Source organism: Ambystoma mexicanum, chromosome 2p, assembly GCF_040938575.1.
Source record: "Ambystoma mexicanum isolate Mex_15411 chromosome 2p, UKY_AmexF1_1, whole genome shotgun sequence".
NCBI lineage: Eukaryota > Metazoa > Chordata > Amphibia > Caudata > Ambystomatidae > Ambystoma > Ambystoma mexicanum.
The window spans coordinates 1,473,455,034-1,473,479,873 of NC_090923.1; the positions used below are offsets into that span (position 1 = coordinate 1,473,455,034).

Below are 24,840 nucleotides of genomic sequence, written 5' to 3' on the forward strand. Positions count from 1 at the left end.
GCTGTTGATGCTTTTTATGTTTGTCTATTTATTTGTGGGCAGAGAGGCCTGAGACAGAGTTCCACGTAATAAGAAATAAAAATAAATAAATGAATAAGACTTTTAGCACAAATTAGAGGCGGCGTTCGCACTGCATCATGCAGCTATGGTAATATGGCTGCGCTGGACACCGCCATGGATGAGTGGGTGTGCAACGACTTGTGGATGGCTATTGCATGCTCTAAGCTGTTGATAGGCAGACGAGGAGCCAGAGGCAGAAGGTAGGCGGGGAAAGGTGCAAATACTGAGGAATAAAGCCTGAAAAGTTTTTTAGCAGATGAAAAGCATAATTGCACCGGTGCCAGAGCTTAGCACGTTTCAATAGCTTTGTTATTGAATAGACCCTTACGTCAAATTCTCTCCATAATGAATCTCTGGCTAGCCCCCAACCATGCATTCATGTGCTTCAAGCACCTCCTACCTAACTGTCTTTTCAAATTACTGTGGAGACTACCGCCATATAATTGTTTTGTTCACGTTAAAACCTTTGATTAATTCATATACACAACTTTACCTGTCACAGGGGCTGGAAAGGGTGAGTCTGCCTTGCCAGCAATTAGAACACTGATCTGGCAATAGTGGTATAGATGGGATTTAGGTTGAGGGGCAAGTTCCTCCCTCTTTTCATCCAGGGCCAAACCTCCACTTTTACATGCAAAGAGGAAAGTTTTGCAGGCCGCTGTTCATAAGTTATACTTCCCAGCGTGCAGATAAATGAGCATTCTTAAAATTGACACAAATAATTTCAGTCAAAATAAGACAGAAAAACAGGCAAAAGGATCCAAAACCGCCACCAGCCACAAGGATATCTACTCCTTTCATGGCAGGTGCAAGGATTTTTGCTACGCATGGCAAAATTTTATTTTTACCCTCAATACAGAGCTCATGTATCCTGAATGTACCCTTCCCCTCCACCCTTCACATGCATCTCCTGCCAAACACATTCACAAGCTGTCATTTTGCCATGTTTATTGTCATAACAAGGTAAAATTAAATCAATGGGCCTCATTAGAAGTTTGCCGGTCTGGAAATAACGGTGCCGGTAAGCTTACTGGCACCGTTGTTTCCAGACCGGCAAACTACGAGTCTGCTGGCGGGTTCCGTTCCGCCCACCAGGTCTGACGCTGGCAGGTAGAACGGCACCTGCCAGCAGACTTTCATGAAAGCACCGGCATTGTTATTGACGGTGCCGGGGCTTCTATGGTTCCCATTCCAATGGAGTCCTATGGGACTCCACGGGAATGGGGATCAACATTTTACCGGCGCCTCACACACTGGCCCCTGTTGGCTTTTCCAGCACAGTGTCCGCCAGACTCATAATTAGGGCCAATATCTTTTACCATACAATGTATAACATACAGGCACGATTAGAAACCATGACCAAAATCGGGCAACATTAGGAATACACCTATCTGTCAGAATAGTAAACATCTATGATATCTGGCATAATTGGAAAGAATGATGATCAGGGATCCTCATTCCACAAAACTTGTCCTTCCACCTTACACACACACATCTATGTGAGCCAGGTTTCTGGGCCACTTTAGGTAACTTTAATGAGATACAGTAGAAATCTATTTACAGTTTGTCAGAGGGAGGTTATCACTTTCTTCCACCAACCCACTGGGCCTCATTACAAGTTTGCCAGTCCAGAAACAACAGTACCGGTAAGCTTGCCGGTACCGTTGTTTCCGGACCAGCAAACTATGAGTTATGCGAGCGGGTGCCTTTCAGTCTGCCAGGTCTGACCTGGGTCTGCCTGGGGCTTTAATACACAAGTGTTTCAGAGCGCGAATGCCCCGGTAATTGCCCACTGCCGGGTGCCGCAATATTCATGACTTCGGCACGGCTACCGCCAGGGTCATAATGACCCCCTCCGTCTCTTAATAAGCACTTGCCCCCAATTTAGAGGTGGAGCTGCTGTTGGCTTTCCATGCCATATCTCTGCCTCTGCCCTACTCCAACCACATCCATGCCGCCTTGTGTAAGTGGCGGAAACTTCTGCTCGAATCAATAAATGTAAGACGTGTGGGTGGCTGCCAGTAGCTTCCCAGCTGCCATCTCTAGCTTAAGATGGTGATATCCTCCATACAGTCATCGGGGATGGAAAAGAAGTACTCTACTTAGTTGTGGATTCACAGCAGAGGGGAGGGAATTCTTTTGACGTCTCAGAGATCTGGGAGAATATGATATATGATAAGTCATTTATAACGCACCTGTACAAAAGTGTTTTTAGGCGGGATAAGACATGGGAGGGAAGACGGAGGGAGGATAAGACAAACGATCTTACTAGGCCTTGTGTCATTCAGATCGTGCAAGTGTGAGAATGAGAAGTGCAAGTGCAAGGGAGAGGTGTGGGGGAAACAGGGCAGCAATTCTCTGAGTAAGTGCAAGGGGAACAAGGGACTGTAGGGTTACAGTTACAGCCCCTAAGTGCGTGGTAGGCCCAGAGGCAGTTCTTGGGTGACTGATCTAGAAAGTGCCTGGTAGCCAAGCAACCAGTTGGTACAGCAGATAGGTAGATCAGGTAAGGTCAGCAGGGGAGGGAGAGAGAGAAAGCAGAGGAGAAGAGGAAAGGCTTGAGCTGCTTCCGGAACTTCAAGTGGTCCGGCTCAAGTTTGAGAGAAGCAGGGAGGCCATTCCAGAGGGAGGCACCTGCAGAGGAGAGAGATCTACCCCCCACTGTCTGCCTGCGGAAGCATCTAACCCTTAGAGAGTTGGAGGTAGCTGAGCAAAGGGCTCGAGAAGGAAGGTATTTTGGAAGAGAGTGTTGGATGTAGTGTGGGCCCTGGCCCCAGAAAGCCTTGTGGACAATGCACAGGGTCTTGAACTTGATCCTTGTAGCTACGGGGGGGCAGTGGAGAGATTTCAGGGCTGGAGAGATAAAGTCCATGGGCTTGAGGCCAAGGATAAGTCTTGCAGTCCTGTTCTGGATTAGTTGCAGAGGGTGGAGAGTAGAGGGAGGCAGATTGAGAAAGAGGCTGTTGCAGTAGTCCAGCTTAGAGAGAACCAGGGATCTGGAGATGTGAGCTTCTGGGGGAAAGTGAGAAAGGGAAGAGTCCCTTTGAGGAGGTGCAGCTGGTAGTGGGATTTCTTGGCGATGTCCAAAATGTGAGGAGAGAAAGAGAGAGTGGAGTTGAAGATGACAGGTGATAACAGGAGTGGAATGGCCTCTGCAATAGGCCGCTGTTAGTGCCGGATACAAAAATAGGGTTGTGGCCCTGCTTCCCGGCCTGGCAACCGGAAAGGAGTGGAGACATGGGGAAGCTCTGCTTCCACCAAATTTCCTAAACAGTCGCTTAAGTGCATGCTCCTGCTGAGAGTTTTAAAAAATGTTACGCCCCCAATGTTCTTTGCAATGTACCATTTCACACACACTGCCTAAAAAAGCCCCCATTGGTACTACTTGGTTTGTTGTATAAATTCATTGTTGTTTTTAGTGAATGTGGGCCACACTGTTTCCTGTTATTGCTTTTCTTCAAGCGTGGTGGTCGCTGGCCTCCCCCCACTTCTCCCTCCTCACCCAGCAGATTGCTCTGAGCACCGGATGTTTTCAGAGGGCCATCCCCTGCAGGTGAGCCCTTTTGGGCGACGGCACGCACTGTGGTACGTTTGTTTCACTGTAAATGACATGCAGCAGCAGAAGACCGCCAGGAAACATTGTGCTACAAATCTATTTTCTACCTGCTGTTTATTTCACTAACAACACGTGTGGGCTGGCTTACTCGGTTTACTTTCACCCTTTGAAAATGGCCGCCCTCATCCTCGGCACTGGAGTGCTGCTGAGAGTTGCCATGGAACCCGAATCACAAGGCTCATGATTGGCTTGCTTTGGGTGTAATTGGGCTACTGGGAGCCGGCAGACACACCATAGACGGTGCCACTGCAAGTTTCATTTGCAAAGAACAGACACAGCTTGAGCGCTGGCTGTATGCAGCATGACAGGTCCCATGCATATGGGAGATTTGCTTTCACATAACCCTCTCCCCGAATCGGCAGCTCTTACCAGTTACCAATGGGCTGGGTAGAGGGGGTGCACTGTGTAAACTTGCCTGCTTTCTGCACTCTATCTTGTCAAAATCTCGCTGCTGGTCTTACTTCTCGTATCAGATTGGAAGGCCATGTGAAAACATGGAGTGCTGCGTTGGCCCACACACGCAATTTCTATCTACCTCACACTCTAGCTCCCTTGCTGAAAGGGGGCTTTGGCTATTAACAAACGTGAAAAAGCCTCACTCCCAAGTCCGGCCAGTATGCCCGCTAGCCAATATCACTCTGTATTAGGTGGATGGAAGCTAAGACTACTTGGCAATTTGGCTGGAGCATGGCTATTAGGAGTGCAAATGCACTGGAAGCAAAGTGCCATTGCCGTCCCATATGTTCAATGTCATCCCCACTAGCCTGTCAGTTGCTCCAGTCCTGCTTATAAGTGACCTCAATTAGTGGGATCAGACCTTATTCATCATCAAATTACCAGTATTCTACAATGACCTTCCTTCCAAAATGTCCATCAGTTTTAGGTTTTCACGTTGCTTTATGTTGGGCCAGCATTTTAACATCAGCGAGCCCACAGAAAACCTTGGGCGGTTGAGGGCTATATATTTACCTTCAGCATACACATATTCACAGCCAGAGTGCTTATCTTAGTTTTATAGAATGTGCTGTATTAACATACACTAGCCTACGCTGCCACGACATGACCAGTATAGTTAGGGATTGCTTTGAAAGTTTAAACAGAAAATTGCAAATTGATTGGGTAGCTTTCCTTTTTAACTTTGAAAGAAATGCTGGATAATGCATAGAGATATGAATTCACCCAGGTACAAACAACTGCAACTTGTAAGTAGCGAGCGTGCCTAAAATAAAGTTTATTTGGTTCTGCAGCAGTTTTAAAATTGCATGAATAATTATACTTCCACTTGATGCAACACACCAAATGTGGGGTCAGTACCCAGAGGCAGCCCTTTCAGCAGAGCCTAAAGAATTGTAGGTGGTTAATGCAAATGAAAATGTTTAAGAAAATACGTTCTGCAAGCACTGCACACTTTGCCATATTCTGAGATCATGTGGAAAAGACCATTCAACTCCTTGTTGCTGAACTTGTATGAGACCCTTTTGCCCACCCTATCAACCTCCTGCTACTCTTTGTGATGCGTCTACTTTAGCTGTCCAATGCTCTGCCTCCATATGTTCCAGGAGGCGGAATCTGCCATGACTCTGACCTCCCTGGGGTGAGTGACCTGGTCCTGCAGTGTTGATTTATCAATACGTTTTTCTTCCGGGCCTCTGTATTTTTATTTGAACCAGACAATGAGCTATTCAGCCTGAAAACAGGCTTCAATAGTCAATAGCTCTGCTTCTGGTTCCATGTGATACTATCCCCGCAATAATGTCGACATACAAGAATGGTGCAGTTTTTTTGCAGCGATATTATCACATAGAACCTGCGGGGGACACCCCTGCGACCCCGACATTTTTTTTAAATGGAGCAGGATCCACCCACCGCTGCCATTTACCCCATGCCTCTAAATAATGTTGCCTATGCCGTTTCCCGGCGACTATATGTATGGAGACATTATTTATGGGAATAACATTACCTGATACCCTGCTTCTACTACCAAGTTAATGACTCCTCAACACATGAGCACTGTAGTTTTCAGGGGGGTATCATGAACCCACTATAGCTCAGATTGTTTCGCGTCTCTTTGGTAATTCATGATAACAGAGGGATACATCCTGCTGTTTGGTGCCCTCTGCTAGCCACCAGCATAGGCAGCCGTTTAGTTTGCCTAGTGCTTGCACCTGTCCTGACTCCATTACACAAAACACATTTGAATCACCTATTTCTGAGTCTTCCACAGATGGAAATAGAGCACACAGAGGATTAAAGAGAACTGTGTTTTATTGGCCAGTAGTTCCCATCCCTGACTGCAGGATGCCAGATGTTCATTTTACAATGTATGCATGCAGATAGTGCCTGCACACCCTACACGTTTGCACACAAAGCACTGTTGGATAAAGTAAATCGCAAAAATAAATGTAGTTCATTATTAACTAGATAATCATATATCGGACCCCAGCATGCTGTTCCAACTGGGAATGTGTTGAAAAGGCTTTTAAAACCTTTACTGGTGTATTTGTATAGTTTCTGCTCATTATTATATAACTAAGGCTCTTGCAAGTGTCAAGCAAGGACTATAAATCAATATTTCAAAGAAGGTAGCAGGCGCGCCTCTCCAGAAAGAACATGGCATGATAACCTGTTCTGAGATGAGAGTTTGCAGCACACGCTTTTTGCTCACTGTACCTTTCACAGATGGGAAATAACCATTTGCATATCAGTCTTTGTCCCGCCCACATGGGCAGTGCAGCACCACAATGCTATGGCAATTCCTCTCTGAACAAGAGTACCAAAAGCAACCCCATGCACGTGTTTCGGCCTTGTTGGGCCTCATCAGTGAGGTGAAGTTTTGTCTCTCTGAGCACGTATGTTCCATCGGACACAAATCTACTGAGAAATTGATGTCTAGAATTTCTCGTTCCCACACACTCCATCATCAGATGTTTGATTGATTGGTTTTCAGGCTTGGTGCATGACTGACAGAGGCTAACTGCAGAGGCTCCCAGACCTCTTCTCGTCAATATTTCCCCAGTGTGTAAGATGTTCAGTCTCAGTCTGAAAAACATGTTCCTTGTTCTCCAGTCTGGACATTTTATTAGGTATTTACTGAGGAAACCCAGTTTCCTTTACACTCTTTGTAGGGGATCTGGATATGACCCTGATCTTATTTTCTCAATGGTCCTAATCCAGTCCATTTCCTCCCATTTCTTTTGGCCTTTAATGGTTTTTCCTCCAGCAGTTTTGAGTCTATATTCGCCCACTCCTGCCATTCCTTTGCCAGTGAGTCAAGTCTTTCCAACTGGAGAGAATTACCAGCCTCCAGATGTTTTCTCATATCTGTATAAAGGGATTGGTCTTGTGATGACATAATGCGGTAGTGCAAGATCACCAATTTCCACTCTGCTTGGGATTTTAATGATTTTAGGCCCAGTTCGAATCTGATATTGTCCATCGATAGACTCATTGGTAGTCCCAAGGCATGTTTCCACACCAGGCCTTCCCATTTTTGCCAGGATGTGTTCCACAATTGAGGTTTGGCTTCTAGCCCATATAATAGAACAGGAACGATTTTAGCCTGATAAAACTTGAGAATAGGTATGAATGAAAATGTACTATATTTCCAAAGGATTTTTTTCATCTGAGCTGCAAGGGGTTTTATTTTTATCTCAAGGTCAGACTCTGCTTTACTTGCCTGGCAATACTATTTTTGTATTCCTTTGCCTAAATACCAACACCCTTGATTTATTAGGATTCAGGGAGAGCCCGTTTTCAGCTGCATAGTTGTGAATACCATTTAGTAGGTGTTGTAACCCGATGGCTGTTTTATCTAAAACTACCACATCATCGGCATAAGCCAGCCAATGTATTTTCTTACCATTTAGGGAAGGACTGGCCAACGCCGCGGATGCCAGAAACTCCCCCGTATCCGAAATATACAGGTTAAAGAATAGCGGGTTCCCAAGACAACCCTGTCTGACCCCACAGTTGACTCTCAGGGGTTCTGACAGATGACCCTCTGCATCTAATCTCACCCTGATGTCATTCTCCTTATGGAATTCTATAAGCATTGCCAGGAGCCCCTCTGGGATGCCTTTAGCTCTTAATTTCATCCACAACCTTCCCCTGTCCACTTGGTCAAAGGCCCTGGAGAAATCTACCCAGGCACCATAGAGTTGTTCACCTCCCTTCCCATAGGTTTTTTCACTCAGAAGATTTAATGCTATGCCATTCACTGCCGTTGAGAGACCCCTCCTAAACCCAGTTTGACAATGTGAGAGCATTCTGGCTTTTCTTTCCCAGACTTCCAGTTCCCCCAGCAAGATTTTCATAAAAATCTTGCTGTCAATATCCAGCAATGCGATGGGACGATAGTTTTTCGCCGCCTCCATGTCGCCCCCCTTGAATAATGGGATAACTGTAGCAGTGCGCCATGATAAAGGTAATTGTTTCAGAGCCAAAATTTCCCTAAAATGCCAGTTAAGCAGTCTTGCCCATAACGCTGGATTTCTCTTCAGGACTTGATAATTCAGCCCATTAGGCCCTGCTGCCTTCGAGGATGAAGCCTTCATAATGATGTCTTCGATATCCGGTATGTTAAAATCGAGCCACCATTCTGCCTTGATGTTATAGTCGCGAACTGTTCTTGCTGTTTGACCAAAGACTGATTTTAAATATTTGATCCACTCACCCTTGGGTACCAGGTGGCACAATTGGATAGTTTTTTCTTATTTGCACCCCTTGTTCCCTTTTACTGATGGAAGAATCTTTTTTTATGGACCTCAATCTACCATTTAGATCTTTTTTCTTAGTCATCGTTTCTTCTTCATACACGTGCCGGTGGATATGTGTAGGCCCACCCCCTCCTAGCTTCGGAGGGCAAATTTGCCAAATGAATTTAATAAAGCCTGATGGGGAGCAGTTCTCTCTTTGTACTTCTTCTGGTATTACAGAAAGCCTTTCATTTAAATCAGCTCCCCCAGCCTTATATTTTATTAGGCGAACTTTGCCTTTCCAAGCTATTAGCTTCTGAGACATCCTGGGCAGAGTTTCTGCTGAGATTTCTGGGAAGAAGAGTTCCAACCTAAGATGGTCACTATCTCCCCCCTCTTTTATGTTCAGGTTTACTTTCTGTTCAAAGAGACCACCAGAAAGAAAAAGGTAGTCCAAAATTGAGGCAGACGTGTCCTGGATCCTAGTTGGATTAAAAGGTACATTGCCTGGAAGACACCCATTAGACATTTTCAGACCCCAGTCATTCAACCACTCTACCTACATTTGACCATTTTTTTGGTTCTTTTCCCCACAGATATTCTCTGACTCCTTGGGAGATCAATGCATTGTGTGTTCAGGTCACCCCCTAAAATTATATCCGCCCCTGGGAAGGCAGATTTCATATCACCCAATGCCTTGGCTAGCACATCAAGAAATACCAGGAGCGTCATATCAGACGGATTCCAGTAGATATTGCAGAAAATCATTGTTCTATCACTCGCCCCATTTCTAAATGTAGCCTTGCACATTTGTAGCCCTTGAGATATCCCTTCAGAGGTGACAACATCCTTGAATTTTGAGTTTTTAAAGGTAATAAGCAGCCCCCCACTCAGCCTCTCTCTGGCTTTCTGTACTGCACTTTGAGCCACAATTGAGTACCCTTCAGCTACTATGGGGTTTACAAGCCAAGTCTCCTGCAACATTATAACATCTCCCACGTCAAACAAATAGTTCTTTATGGCCCTTGAGGTACAGTTATTGGGCCCCCGTGTGTTCCGACAAATAATTCTCAGCCCCTTGTTTTCAAAGATGCTGGGATCCTAGACCCAGCTTCTGAAAAACCTCAGTTAGAATACTTGGCAGAAGGGCTAAGGTATTATCCTTATTGGAAACACTTGTCTGTTCACATGTGGCTTTAGGCCTCTCGGTGGTGGTTTGCAAATTGGTGACCCCCTCTTGGAAATGTACATTCTTTCCAGCTACCACATTCCGTGGCTGCAGTAGTTTTGGTTGGCTTTTTAGAACCAATAAGTCCAAGATCCGTAAGTCCGATTTTGCGTCTTCAATTGCCTTGAACACATCCCTAGATGCACAGCCCAGAGGGTTGTTAGGATCAGGGAATCTAACCGGTTCTATGTCTTTACTGTTAATTAGAAACAGACACGGTACCTTTTTTAAAAGAGAAAGTATGGTCCCACGGTTTAGACATTTTGCCTGCTTTTTGGCAGTTAAGGAGAGCCAAATAATTGGCATCGTGAAGAGTGAATCCGTGGAAGTTTTTTCCTCCCTCTGTGGGGACATTTGTTCCAGATTTCCAGTGATCACCTGAAGTGAGCTTGCAATTCCTGCCAATACTCTTGATTTTTCTGGGACAAGGGCCAAGTCTCCCCGACACCTAAATTTACCTTCGCCCAGTTTTATTTCTATTGCCGGGGATGCAGATTTCTTCTGATTTTGCTCTGTCGGTTTTTTCAGAAAAATTGGGGCGATCTTTACATTGGTTTTTGTTTCGATTGTGGCCCCGCCCTTAACCGGGGATGATTTCGACCCTGATTTTTGTTTTACTTTAAGAAAAATGGGTGCTAGCTTAACAACCTTCTTCAAATTAGATGAGGCAGGTGCCACTTCCTGTTTGTTCAGAGTCTTATCTGTTTGTGAGACTCTTGATGTCCCACTCGGTGTGGCCTTGATTTTATTGAGGCCAGTTTTCTTTCCGTCTTCCTGGGCATCCTGGAGGGCTCTTCGCTGGTTATTCTTCATCTTCGCACCCTCGCTTTTTCCCTGTGGACTTTTCACTGAATCAAGTTCAGTAATTTCTTGGTCATCCTCAGCTACCGCTGGATGGGAAAAACCAGCTTTCTTCGCAGGTAAGTTAGTGTCTGGCTTCTTATGTTTTACTTTCAATTGTTTCTTTGATTATTTTTTCCCATTTTTTGCCAGCGTCTTTTTCTTTGAGTCTTTTCACCCTTCTTGCTTCCCTTTTTCGATTTTTTTTTCCCCCCAAGGTTTGCACTTTGGGGACAAGCTGCTGAAGTCTCCTTGCCTTGAGAGTCCGACTGAATGCTAGAGATGACTGGGGACAGTTTTCCAGCTGTATCTTCTTCTTGAGACCCTTCTACCGCATTGGCCAGTCTCCGAAACTCTTCCAGAATCGACTCCGACAACGGCGTGTCATCCATTTGTTGACTATCCACCTCTAGTTGCTCCGACGACGTCCGTTCCAATTGATTTTTATTTAACTATTGGAGTTGGGACAGCAAAGCATGGTTTAGAGATCTGTCAATCTCTTCCGATTTATTTTTTGCTGCCCAAGACCTTTGAAGAGCTGAGATGTCCAGCCCTTGTTTAACTGACTCTAGTTGTATTTTATGCAGTTTCGACAGCACATTTATATTGATGACATTACAGCAACCCACTACTGCCCCGTCAAGAGCTGCCACCTCCTTCGTCATTTCCATTAGCGAGCCAGATTGAAGTTGCACCTCAGTTTTCAAAAGTTCACAAACGGACACTAACGAGTTCAAAACATAATTGAGTGCACTCAATGTATTGTCATTAGACTGGACCCTTTTTTCGGTATTTTCCCCCTCGGGGACACTTGGGTCTAGGACTGATGGTACTTCTACTACTGCTTCCTGCGATGGACCAGCAAGCTCTAGGTTAGTATCTGGACCAGACAAGTTAATATTATTTAGCATTTGATCACTTGTGTCCAGGTCCAGGACAGGCCTGGCAGACTCGTTAGACCCTTTATGGTTTCTAATAGGGCTTGAGGATGTGTCCATATCTTTATTCATTTCTGATACATACAACTGTTTCCTTTCTCCAAAGTGTTCATCAATCTTTTTTTTAAATTTTGGTTGTAGTTATTGTAAATTCGAGTCCCTTTTTCCAGTTTTCCGCCAAAATAGATTCTGCTTCCTGCCCACCAAAAGTTCTTACTGGTGTAGTAAGGGGGGACAAAGATGGATCTGCATGCACTTGTACCCGAAGTTGTTGAACCCCCCATTGCGGGGACAGTGTAACGCTCACCTGATTCCCACGGAGGCGCGGGTCTTGGCAGGAAGGTGTCTGTGACTCGAAAAGTGATGTGCAGGACTCGATTGGCTTCTGGGGTCGAACCTCTTCGCACTGTGTGTCGAACTCGAAGAGTGAGGTTTCTTAGATAGGTGAATGCTGGGCTCTCCATCTGCGTCTGGTGCAGGGTGCCATTGCCAGTTCCTTCACTGGTGAAACATTGGCCTCTTGAATTCAGAGGATGGTTACCGTCGTTATCTGCACGAGCTGTGAGTTTCTGGACACCTTTTGTCTTTATAGTCTTTAAATGCGTGGCACGTTAATATTGAAGACTCTGTATAATGCTTTTCCCTTATGTATTGCAGGACTCTTGGGATGGAAGATGGAGTGAAGCGCCTGGAAATTCGTAAGTATGGCAAGCGCTTTAACTGTCTCTTTCCTTGCAGCTTAGTTCGTGTTAAAGAGACGCCGGAGTATTCGCAGGCGTTTTATTGCGACGAGCGTTATGGGCGTGAGTAAATACCTGCTTAATGTCTTTTTCTTTTGTCATTCAGATGTTGGTTTGCAGCGCCGGAGTCAGCGGAATGCTTGTAAGTTTTAACTATACTTTGTCTTCACAGGCGGCGATGCAGAATGAAGAAATCCGGAATTCACGGCGTGCCGGTAAGTATAACAATGCTTTTGTCTTTACAGGCGAAGGTGCAGCGTGAAGACACGGCCGCTGCTGATGGATCAGGTGAGAAAGCACTGTGTGTAAAGTTTGTCTTGCTAACCTGTTGTTTCTTGTCTTTTGCAGGTGCTGATGTTGACTGGATACAGGAATGGTAAGTATGATTCTTGCAGGTTCAGGATCGAAAGAGGAAAGGCTGGAACAGACTCGGTGAGCGTTCTGCTGTAGATGCAGAATAACGCGAAGCACGTTTCATCTATCGGGTGTGGTTTAAATAGCTTTGGAGTGATGAGGCGTCTTCTTCCACGGCCCCGCCTAGGTAAGAAAAGAGTTCCAGTTTCCAGAAGTGTTCCAGTGCTGTATCCAGGGAGTGGAGCTGCCCCACCCAGGTAAGAAAGTAGTTCCTGTTCACAGAGGGCTTCTAAGTGGCTGGTAAGTAAGCAGCATGGTCTGCTGCAGGTAAGTCCACCCAAGCACTTTCACACCAATTATGAGCCCGGCGCTTCCAGTGCCGGGACCGATGGTTTTGATGAGCCTGGTGCCACCGGCGCCAGGACAGGGTCCAAAAGGTCCCAGTAGGGACCGGCTGGTGCCTAGGATTAGGGTTAGGGGCCTGCTTCCAAGGACGTTGGGCTGGTCCTGGCTCCTTGGAAACAGTGATCATGACAGCACCCCCCCCTCAAGGCCCCTCCTAAGCGTGTCTTCTCCGGGGGTTTTGGCTTGTTGGGGTGATTCAGATGGAATTTCTTGACCAGACGAGGTGCGTGGACATATTCTGAGGGTTCCCAAGACCTCTCCTGGGGGCCGTATCCTTTCCAATCAACCAGATAATATAACTTAGATTTGGAGATTTTGGAGTCTAGGATGTTCTTCACTTCGAATTCAAGTTCTCCATCTACTAAAACCGGTTCTGGAAGTTCAGTCAGTCGGGTTTCTGGTTGTACTGGTTTTAATAAGGAGACATGGAATACTGGATGTATTTTCATATGCGTAGGTAATTCCAATTTGACAGCCACCGGATTAATTATGGCAGATATGAGATAGGGTCCAAGGTATCTCGGGATGAAGGTGCGGGGTCCTTTTAGAGGCAGGTGCTTAGTGGATAACCAGACCTGATCTCCTACAGCATAGTGAGGGGCCTCTTTACGGTGTCGATCTGCTCCTTTTTTTAATTGAGCTTTAGCTCTTTGCAGATGGGCAGTGGCTTCCTTAAAAGCACGGGTGATCTCCGAGTGCAAGTGATCCACAGCAGGTGCTTCAAATTCTTGGGGAGGATCCAGGTTGGAGGTTCTAGGATGGTGTCCGTATAATAGGAAAAAAGGAGTCTTCCCGGTTCCAGAATGAGTCGAATTGTTGTAAGCGTATTCAGCGATCCAAAGAATATCCTTCCAGGGGTTTTCAGTTTGTTGGAGCATGCAACGTAGATATTGTTCTAGTGTCTGATTTGTCCTTTCGGTTTGTCCGTCATTTTGGGGATGGTGACTGGTCGAAAGTCTTACATCAATTTGGGCTAGACGACAGCAACTGCGCCAGAAGTGGGAGATGAATTGACTTCCCCTATCGGAGACTAAAACCGAGGGAAAACCGTGTAAGCGAACGATGTTTTCCAAGAATTCTCGGGCCAATACTGAGGCTGAAGGTAGACCCTTCAGGGGAATGAAGTGAGCCATCTTGGAGAATAGATCCACGACTACTAAAATGGTAGTATACCCCGAGCATGGAGGTAAGTCCGTGATAAAATCCATGGACAAGGTATGCCATGGACAGGGAGGGATGTCTAGTGGCTGTAATAGGCTGGCTGGTTTCTGCTTCTGACTTTTATTCTGGGCACACACACCGCAGGAGATTACAAAGTCTCTAATATCCTTTTTCCATGATGGCCACCAGAAATGTCTTTTAATCTTTTCCATGGTTTTGGTAATGCCAGGGTGACCCTCCATTAGAGAGTCGTGATAACAGGAGATTACTTGTTTTTGCAGTTTCTCACAGGGCAAGTGCAATCGTCCTCGGAAATATGGTAGGTCTTGATCCACTGAGAATTCTTTTCCATTTAATTGCCAGTCCTGCAAATCGGCCGGAGTTAGGAGTGATTTAACCGTGGTCTTGATGTCTTCAAAAGATTGAGTGCTGACCAAACCCAAAATCCTTTGTTCTGGGATTATGGGTATTGGTTCTGGATTGGTCAAATGTTCATCTACTCCCTTCCGGGAGAGGGCATCTGCTTTTCCGTTCTTACTGCCTGGTCGATAAGTAATTATAAAGTCAAATTCAGCCAGAAACAGAGCCCAGCGAAGCTGTCTGGAAGACTGAGCTTTGGCCGTCTTTAGATATTGTAAATTGCGGTGATCAGTCATTACGGTGACTTTGTGTCTGGCTCCTAAAAGATAATGCCGCCATGCTTTAAAGGCCGATCTGATAGCTAAAAGTTCCTTGTCTGTAATTGAATAGTTGATCTCGGGAGCCGAAAACTTGCGGGACCAAAAGGCTACAGGGTGTAACTGGTGTGTGACCGGATCTCTTTGTGATAAAACTGCCCCCATAGCAAGACTAGAAGCATCCGTTTCCATGATGTAGGGGAGTTCTGGGCGAGGATGTTTTAGAACAGGTGCAGAAATGAATTTAGCTTTTAAGTCCTGAAAAGCTTGTTCTGCTTCAGAAGACCACTCAAAACGTTTGTTCTTTTTTAACAGAGCGGTGATGGGCTGGACTATCCGAGAAAATTCAGGAATAAATCTGCGGTAAAAGTTAGCGAAGCCTAACATGCTTTGAACTCCTTTTACAGAGGTTGGTGATGGCCACTTGATGATTGCATCGACTTTCTTTGAATCCATATGGACTCCGTTAGGTGACAATATGAATCCCAGGAACTCGACTTCAGTTACGTTGAAAACGCATTTTTCAAGCTTAGCAAAAAGATTATGTTGACGCAATCTCTCGAGAACCTTTTTAACGTGTCTCTGGTGTTCCTCTTCGGATGATGAATAGACAAGGATGTCATCAATGTAGACAACAACACACACGTCTATGAGTTCTCTAAGGACATCGTTCATAAAATATTGGAAAGCGGCAGGAGCGTTACAAAGTCCAAAGGGCATCACTTGATATTCGAATAGCCCGTACTTGGTGCGGAAGGCCGTTTTCCATTCATCGCCCTCTTTTATCCGTACCAAGTGGTAGGCTCCTCTGAGATCCAATTTTGTATATATACATGCGTCTTTGACTTGGTCCAGGAGTTCAGGGATCAAAGGTAACGGGTATCTGTTTTTTAACGGTGATTTGATTCAGGGCGCGATAATCTATGCAAGTCCTAAGGTCTCCTTCCTTTTTCGGAACGAAAAACAAAGCCGATGAAGCTGGAGATTTTGAAGGACGGATAAACCCGTTAGCTAGGTATTGGTCCAAATATTGTCTGAGGTGAAGATTCTCTGGCTCGGTGAGGGCATAAATCCTGCTGCAAGGAGGAGTTGTTCCGGGTATCAAATCTATTTGACAGTCGTAAGACCTATGAGGAGGCAGGGTGTTAGCTTGATCCTTCCGGAAGACGTCTTGGAATTCCAGGTATTCGGGAGCTAATTTGGGAACCTCCTCCGAAGAGATTGCCGCCAGTGAAACATCAGGCCTAGGATAACAAGTGGTAAAACATTCTGGAAACTGAACCGTCTTTGCTCGCCAATCGATCTGAGGATTGTGCTTCTCTAACCAAGGGATTCCCGAATGATCTGGAACTGAGGAGCCTTGATCACATCAAACACGATTCTCTCCCGGTGTTCATCTTGACTCACTAGCGTCACTTCTTGGGTGGCATGCGTTACTGGTCCGGAGGCTATCTCCGTGCCATCCACAGTAGTAATGACGTCTTTTACAGCCTTAGGGACAAGGGGTAGATTCATCCTTGATACCATTTCACGGTCCACATAATTACCGATTGCTCCACTGTCGATGTAACCTTCAATTGCATGCAAACGATCCGGACGTTCAGGACTAATGAGGATCATGGGTACCACGAAATGCGAGGTCACGGGACAGATCTTAACGCTCGGCAAGAGGACCTCTACTCTTGTCGGGCTAGGTCATTTCCCTGCTCAGAATTTGTGATACAGGTATCCGCGGCTCCTACAGCCTTCTTAGCTGGTTTCACTGGACAGTCCCGAAGAAAGTGTCCTGAGTTTCCGCAATAGAGGCATAATTGCAGCTGCCTTCTTCTTTCCCGCTCTTTCTGGGTTAAAGGTCCTTTCATGCCCCCTATTTGCATGGGTTCCACCGTGTCACCTCCCCTAGTAGAGGTTTGTGGTTTAGAAAACACTCGGGTATCAAATTTGGAACGATCTGCCTTCCTGTTCTGTAGTCTGTGGTCCAATTGGACAACTAAGTCAATATAGTCTGAGCATTCTTGTGGAGGATTCATAACTTGAGCTAACACATCCTTGAGCTCTCCACGCAGGCCTCTGTAGAAAAGCGTTATTCTCTTATCCTCGGGCCATTGAGTTTCCACTATAAGTCTGTTGAATGAGGCTATATAAGTCAAGAGGTCTTGATTACCCTGTCGTAATGAAAGAAGTTCATTGTCCAAGGCCTGCCCTTGTGCATGTCTTGCGAACAGTTTCTCCATGCTGGACTGGAAGGCCTGGAAATCATGTAAAACCGGATCATCCTGGGTGACTAAAGGGATCGACCAATCTGCGGCGCTACCACTGAGATAAGAAAGCACGAAAGCCACCTTGGTCTGGTCTGTTGGGAAAGCAGCTGGTCGACATAAGAAGTGTAAGCGGCACCGGTTGATGAACACCGCAAATTTCTTTGGATCACCAGAAAAGCGTTCGGGCGGAGCCAAGGGCACATTACCGGGCAGATTGATTTGCACTGGATTTAAAGATGATGCAGAAGGATAACTTCCTCCTGGAGCGGGCAAAGGTGTCTGTCCTGCCTGCGTTTGTAGCAACTGCCTAGCGAGGTCCTCAGTTCGCTCCTTGGAAATTATCAGTTCTCTTCTTAGAGAGTTCGTTTCCTGACGAGCTGCATGTACTTCTGCTCTTAATTCTCCGAGCAACTGGGCTAGTTGATCAGTGTCTGAGGTTTCCATTGCGCCTGGGTAGGAGTTTTGTGGTGGGCTTCGCGTTCTGTAACGCTCACCTGATTCCCACGGAGGCGCGGGTCTTGGCAGGAAGGTGTCTGTGACTCGAAAAGTGATGTGCAGGACTCGATTGGCTTCTGGGGTCGAACCTCTTCGCACTGTGTGTCGAACTCGAAGAGTGAGGTTTCTTAGATAGGTGAATGCTGGGCTCTCCATCTGCGTCTGGTGCAGGGTGCCGTTGCCAGTTCCTTCACTGGTGAAACATTGGCCTCTTGAATTCAGAGGATGGTTACCGTCGTTATCTGCACGAGCGGTGAGTTTCTGGACACCTTTTGTCTTTATAGTCTTTAAATGCGTGGCACGTTAATATTGAAGACTCTGTATAATGCTTTTCCCTTATGTATTGCAGGACTCTTGGGATGGAAGATGGAGTGAAGCGCCTGGAAATTCGTAAGTATGGCAAGCGCTCTAACTGTCTCTTTCCTTGCAGCTTAGTTCGTGTTAAAGAGACGCCGGAGTATTCGCAGGCGTTTTATTGCGACGAGCGTTATGGGCGTGAGTAAATACCTGCTTAATGTCCTTTTCTTTTGTCTTTCAGATGTTGGTTTGCAGCGCCGGAGTCAGCGGAATGCTAGTAAGTTTTAACTATACTTTGTCTTCACAGGCGGCGATGCAGAATGAAGAAATCCGGAATTCACGTCGTGCCGGTAAGTATAACAATGCTTTTGTCTTTGCAGGCGAAGGTGCAGCGTGAAGACACGGCCACTACTGATGGATCAGGTGAGAAAGCACTGTGTGTAAAGTTTGTCTTGCTAACCTGTTGTTTCTGGTCTTTTGCAGGTGCTGATGTTGACTGGATACAGGAATGGTAAGTATAATTCTTGCAGGTTCAGGATCGAAAGAGGAAAGGCTGGAACAGACTCGGTGAGTGTTCTGCTGCAGATGCAGAATAACGCGAAACACGTTTCATCTATCGGGTGTGGTTTAAATAGCCTTGGAGTGATGAGGCGTCTTCTTCCACGGCCCCGCCTAGGTAAGAAAAGAGTTCCAGTTTCCAGAAGAGTTCCAGTGCTGTATCCAGGGAGTGGAGCTGCCCCACCCAGGTCAGAAAGTAGTTCCTGTTCACAGAGGGCTTCTAAGTGGCTGGTAAGTAAGCAGCATGGTCTGCTGCAGGTAAGTCCACCCAAGCACTTTCACACCAATTATGAGCCCGGCGCTTCCAGTGCCGGGACCGATGGTTTTGATGAGCCTGGTGCCACCGGCGCCAGGACAGGGTCCAAAAGGTCCCAGTAGGGACCGGCTGGTGCCTAGGATTAGGGTTAGGGGCCTGCTTCCAAGGACGTTGGGCTGGTCCTGGCTCCTTGGAAACAGTGATCATGACAGCCAGGGCCTTCTCGTTTACTTCTAAAGGCCCCCTCATGCCATGGTTAGCGGACTGCTGGCCATTTTTGGCTCCTCCCATTCTGGGGCTCTCGGGTCATCGCCCTATTTGATACCAACTATGGACAATTCCAAACAGGCCTTACTCACAAAATCGAACCCCTCTGGCCTCCCACACGGGACTTTAAAGAGATATAAGCCTGTGTGGCTCAAAGACTCGAAAGCCAAAAGCCCACAGTCGCAACACAAGTATCAAACCGGCACTTCCGTGCACAAAGGCAGCCTTTAAATTATTTCCTTATTTTCCTTCGCACAGGGTTCCCAGCCACCAGGGGCTTGAACAGCTCAAAGGCAACAAGCCCACAGTCACCGTACAAATCACAAGCACACAGACCCCGTGCACTCAAACAGTAGTAGACAGTGAGGAATTATTTAAAGTGCTAGATGACCTCTACTGTCTCCACTGCCAGGTATCAATAGGCTGGGTTAGCAGGCGGGGCTGGCCTGGGTTAACAGACCAGGCTGTGTTTAACCCTGGTGTGACAGCCCCAGTAGCAACAGCAATAGCCCACACAATCAGTTTAATCTATTGCTCAAAACAGTTTTCTTTTTGCAATTTGCCGTGTATAACCCACAGCAGGTTAAGTAGTACAATAACTCAGTAACTCATTTGCCCGCAATGACCAGACTATGGAACTTGGCTCAGGACTTGGCACAGTTTCCACGCGGTTTTCCTGAGCGTTTGAGAGGTTTTATGAGGTTATAATGAGCGTAACCACCCCTCACCTCACCTCTCTTAAAAAGCTTTGAGCAATGGGCACAGGCAGCTCTGGCGGTGTATTTTATTATTTGGAGCGCTAGTGTAGACCCAACTCCAGCTCCAACACTCAGCACACGGCACCGACTCAAGTGACCAGCCAAAGGAATCTCATGGGCTAACTGCAAGAACTGTGGTCTGTTCTCTTGGGGTACTACAAGTCGTTTGTTGTCCCCAGGTGCAGACTCGGTTGGTTCACTGTAGAAGAGGCCATGTTCCCAGTGTAACCTATATTTCCCAGGCTCTTCTCCTTCAGCCTGAGCATCTGCCTGGTGGCGAAGACCTTCCCGAGTTGGACATTCTCTCTGTCCCTTACTGAAGGCTGCCGTGTTGGGTCCACCTTCTGTCAGTAAAGACTGCAGCTCAGGATGGTCAACAGGATCCAGATCTCCAATGAGTTCCTGGCCTTCCACTAGCTCTTCTTCAGAGTCTAGTTCAACCACACAGGGTTGTACCTCCCTCTCAGCCTCAGCTGGAGGGGGAGTTACTGGTGTAACTTTGGACAACCTAGGGGAAGTCCTTGTTGGCTGCACTGGAGTGCTGGCTGTGAGGTTCTTTTTAGAAGTTTTAGGTTTCCCCTTTTCTTGTAGTTTCTTAGAGACAGCAGCTGACATCTCCAGAGGAGCAGGAGTGATCTCTTTCTTCATCATCTCCTTGGGAGTACCTCTCATGGTTCTCTCCCTTGCAGGTCTGGTGAGCTCCTGTAACCTTTTACTAGGAGGTCTGGGGGTGTGTGACACTACTCCAAGAGTTTTCAAGTCATTACCCAGCAGAGCCCTTCCTGGCACCTCACTTTGTATGCTGACGGGTATCTTCACAGTCATGTCATTACACTGGATGAGAACTGGTAATTGGGGAAGCATCTGCACAGGCCCTCCAGCTAACTTAGTGAAGCGTCTGGGTGCCTTAGCAACATCCTCAGCCTGAAAAAACGATTTGTCCACCACAGTTATGCTGGCCCCAGTGTCCCTGATGGCAGGAGTCTCCTGACCATTCACCTGGACACTGTCCTTATAATACTCTTTAGTATTATCTGGGATAGAATTATATACATCTAAGATCTGTTGTTCCCACAGACCCAGAGACACTAAAGAAACACTGGCTGAGACTCCAATGGGTTCATCAGCCAGTTATAGCAAGCTTCCACTTGCCATTTGTACTTCCTCCTCTGGAGCGAAGGCTAAGGAGACAAGCTGGACCCCTGAAGGTTTACCCTTACATCTGGGATCTCCTTTCACATGGTGAGTAGAGCCACAAACAAAGCATTTACCAAATGCTTTCTGGAATGGTGGCTTGTTCTGACCTCCTTCTGGTTTGGCACCAGGAGGTACACTAGCCTGATTTGGTTTCCCTGGTGGCTTACCCTTTTGGTTCTGTTTGGGGCCCTCTTTGGAATTGGAATTATTAGAATTCTCTTTGGAGTCCTTTTTTGGCTGTTTTCCCTCATCCTTTTTCTGAGTAGCCCCAGAATCCTTGTGAGTGGCCCTGTTGGCAACCCAGAAGTCAGCAGCCTTAGCTAACTTCCTGGAATCGAATTCCTTTGAATCAGCCAAGTGCTGTCTGAGCTCAGGAGAGCAGGCATCATAAATTGACTCCAACATTACAAGATTCTTCATTCCTTCATAAGTGTTAACTCTGTAACCCTTAATCCATCCCTCTAAGTTTTTCAAACTTTCACTCACCCAGGTAGCCCAAGGGATACCATCATGCTTTTTGAGGGTCCTAAACCTCTTAAGGTACTGGGAAGGGGTCTTCCCAAATCTAGCTATCAAAGCTAGCTTCACACATTCATAATCCTTCTTATCCACCTCCCCCAACTCCATTACCACATCAGTTGCAACAGGGGGAAGCCTAGAGAACAACCAGGGAAGTAACTCATTCCATGTGATGTCCTGGAGCCCATGATTATACTCAAACATTTTTAACCAATCCAACACATCCAATCTAGGTTCATACATACCCACTAATTCTTTAGGCATCCGGGGTCTTTTGGGACTGGAACTCCTAGAAGAACCAGAGGAGAGAGAAGCATTTTCCACAGACAACTTTTTCATTTCTAATTCGTGATTAAGCTCTTTTTATCTGAGTCTTAACCCAGCTTGCTTCTGCTCAGCCTGGGCATTCATTCCTCTGAACTCTAGCTCTTGGTTTCTTTCAGATTGAGCAATAAAACGTTTGTACTCTAATTCAAGCTTCATTCTTTCAAGTTCAAAATAAGCAGGGTTACATGTAGGACCTGGTATAGGCCCAGTAGGCACAGTAGGTAAGGCAGACAGAGGCTCAGAGTGGCTAACTTCATTAGGTTCACTTTCCTCTTCTGACTCATTCTCAAGACTTTGATTCAGATCAATACCATCACTGTTTTCTACATTTGCTGGGGGGGGGGGGGTAGATTCCTCTGTACCACCCAGACTTTGGTTTTCTAACAATCTTTCTATAAGTTCCATTTTCTTGCCCTTCTCAGAGAGATTCTTATGTCTACACAATACTTTTAAGCAATCAGCAGTTTTGGCAGACAATGATTCTAGGGTATAACCCTCCATAGCAGACATAGTTAGAAAATCAGCTTTTTAGTGCTAAACTCTGTGGTTAGTTGTCCTAAAGTGTTCAACAAGCACTCTAAAGTGTATACTCAATACAAATCCCACCGCTGTACACCAGTGTTAGGCAGAAACCTGTGCAGTTCCCTCTGGGACCACTGCAAAAGATTTAAGACTACAGGTGTTTGGCAGTAAACCCACTTTGGAGCAGTCTGTACCACACAGATTCACTTGGTAGCTGTGGCTGAGCAGTCAGACTTCCCTCAAGAAGAGTTAGGCAGTATACAGAGTATTCACAATAGGTCAAGAGCACACAATAGAACAAGTAAACACTGACCAGGGCTTGGTGTAAAAGAGATATAATTATTTATTTAAAACCACATCTAGAAAAACACAGGCACTAATAGTAAGCAATTCAAAAACACGGTCACTAAAAGATATACACTCCCTTAAAAGAATATTAGACAAGTCTTAAGTAAAGCCCCACTTATTTTCAGACAGCGGTGAGCGCTTAACCTAGATGGCACTCTAACAATTCAGTTTAAAAGGGAGAGAAAGGCAGAGCATAAATTGAAACAGATCCCAACACTTTCAAAAGAACACAGCAAGAGAGGAAGGCAGAATCAAACCGTGAAGTTAGAGTTCAGAAAGCCGGATCCACTTTAAGAGGATCTGAACGAAATGTGTCCAAGGTCACACGGTTGAAAAGTGCACAAGAGTCTCGAAAAGTTTCAGAAAGAAGTTGGACCAAAAGAAAGGGACCAGTTAGAGGGTCAAGGCGGCCAGCCCAGTCCAGAAGGTTAAGGAGTTATTATTACCTTGTTGCAATCTTTAGAAAGGGAGGCCTCGCGGACACGGTATCTTAAAGTGGTGAGAACGCTCCAGCGGGGGCAGTTGTTCCTGGCAGCGGATGCAAGTCGGTGCTTCGTCCGGGGGAAGAGAGGATCTTGCCGTGGAGGAAGACAGGAGTCCATTGCACTGCCAGGGAAGAAACCAGCCGCAGAGTTTCTCAGGTACAAGGAGCGGTCCGTTGATTCGCAGTTCAGTGGTGAGTGGCTATCCGGCCGCCGGGGTGCTTGGCACGGGCAGTTCGACCACAAACCGGGCTGGGGTGCGAAGAAAGAAAGGTAAACTGGTTGTGCCCACCAGTCAGAGGAAGAAGCCTCTCCAGCCGGGAGATCTTCTCTGTCGTCGGGAAGTGGTGAGTCGGTTCCGCAGGGCTCCACCGGTGGTGTCGTCGTGGTAGGTCGGCTCAGCTTCTCCCTCGTCGGATTCTCAGGTCCTGTGGCGACTTCTGAAATTCCAGTCCCCAAAGCCCTGCTTTTATGCAGCACACCCCCATTCACTCAGCCTAGCGGCCAATCAAACATGCTAAGTGGTGAGCCGGCCGGCTCACCACTTGGGCCAATCACACAAGAGTGCGACTTGAGTTACCAAGGTAACTCAGTCCAGGGTGCCTAAACCCCCTCACACACCCCCTGTGGTACCCAGACAGAGTGGCACCACTTTTGGAGGCTTCTGTGGAGAAGCCCGCCAAAAAGTGCAACAAAGGGCTCGACATGGGTTGGAGTCACAGAAGAGAACACAAACGCCATTTTAGAATCGAGCAAAAAATACCAACCGGAGAATTAATATTAATTAAATAAACCGGCGTTATGTTCGAGGCTAGGAAAATTAAATAATTAAAGTTGGTAGCCTCGAACAATGGGAAAATCCCATAGGGAAATATTCGCGGTCGAATATAAAAAGTAGTTTCCACTGCCACCAGCCAAAACTCGATCAGGGGGGACGGAGACGTGCCCCCTCGACTAACAGACCCCGGGGCAATTGAATTGCCCCAACCAGTACGTCCACAATATGATGGTTTGTACTGGTTTCTGTTAATAATTTGGGACTAGTAAAGCCAATGGTGACTTTACATGCCCTGGGAGACAGTAGTCAGTCCCAGGGTATGGAGTCTATGGTGGGGTGTCACTATGACACCCCTGTGTTACTGCACGGAGGGTGCTGTGTAACACACATAGTAAAAACACATGAGACCCTATGGAGTAAAGGACCCCATAGCCCATAAAACACCTTACCAGTCAAAGGAATACCATAAATCATGTCTAAGAGTGGGAGAAAAAGAGTCTCACTCTTGGCAGGAGGAAAAAAACAAACTCCAGGAATCCAGCAAAGCTGCTGGGGGACTCACTAGGTTAGGAAATTCAGCCTAAAGAGAGAATTCTCCCTAACACCGACTTCCGACTCCAGCCGCGGCCCCTGCTCCTGCTCTTGCACCGCCCTCTCGCTCACGACCTCGCATCCTCACTTCTCGCTCTCGCTCCTCGCTGCTTGCTACTGCAAGCCTGCCCGTCCTTCATTAGAGGAAAGGACCCGGAGAATCGTCAAGAAGCACCAGGATAGCAGGATACTCGCTCTCTACTGCTCTCTCTCACATACGCACTGCAGTTCTCTTTGGCCGCTTCCGACAATTCATTCTCCGGATTTCAGAAATGTATTAATGTGGGAGCATATACTTTGTACTGTGGTTTGATTTTTTGTGAAGGTTTATGATAAACCAACACAGTTAATATAAAATACGTATATGTTGATAGCTCACACATTTAGCCTTTATCTCTGGAGCATGCCTGTACTTCCCACAATCATAGGAGAACATACTCAACCCTTCAACCTTCCAAAGCTGCTAAGCTA

At 46.4% G+C, this 24,840-nt stretch overlaps 1 protein-coding gene across 5 annotated transcripts in view; it reads left to right on the plus strand.

The window, feature by feature from the left end:
• LOC138567641 (zinc finger protein 182-like) overlaps nt 1-24,840 on the plus strand; it is a 218,580-nt gene that overhangs the window by 190,496 nt on the left and 3,244 nt on the right. The gene's annotated exons all lie outside the window — the stretch shown is intronic.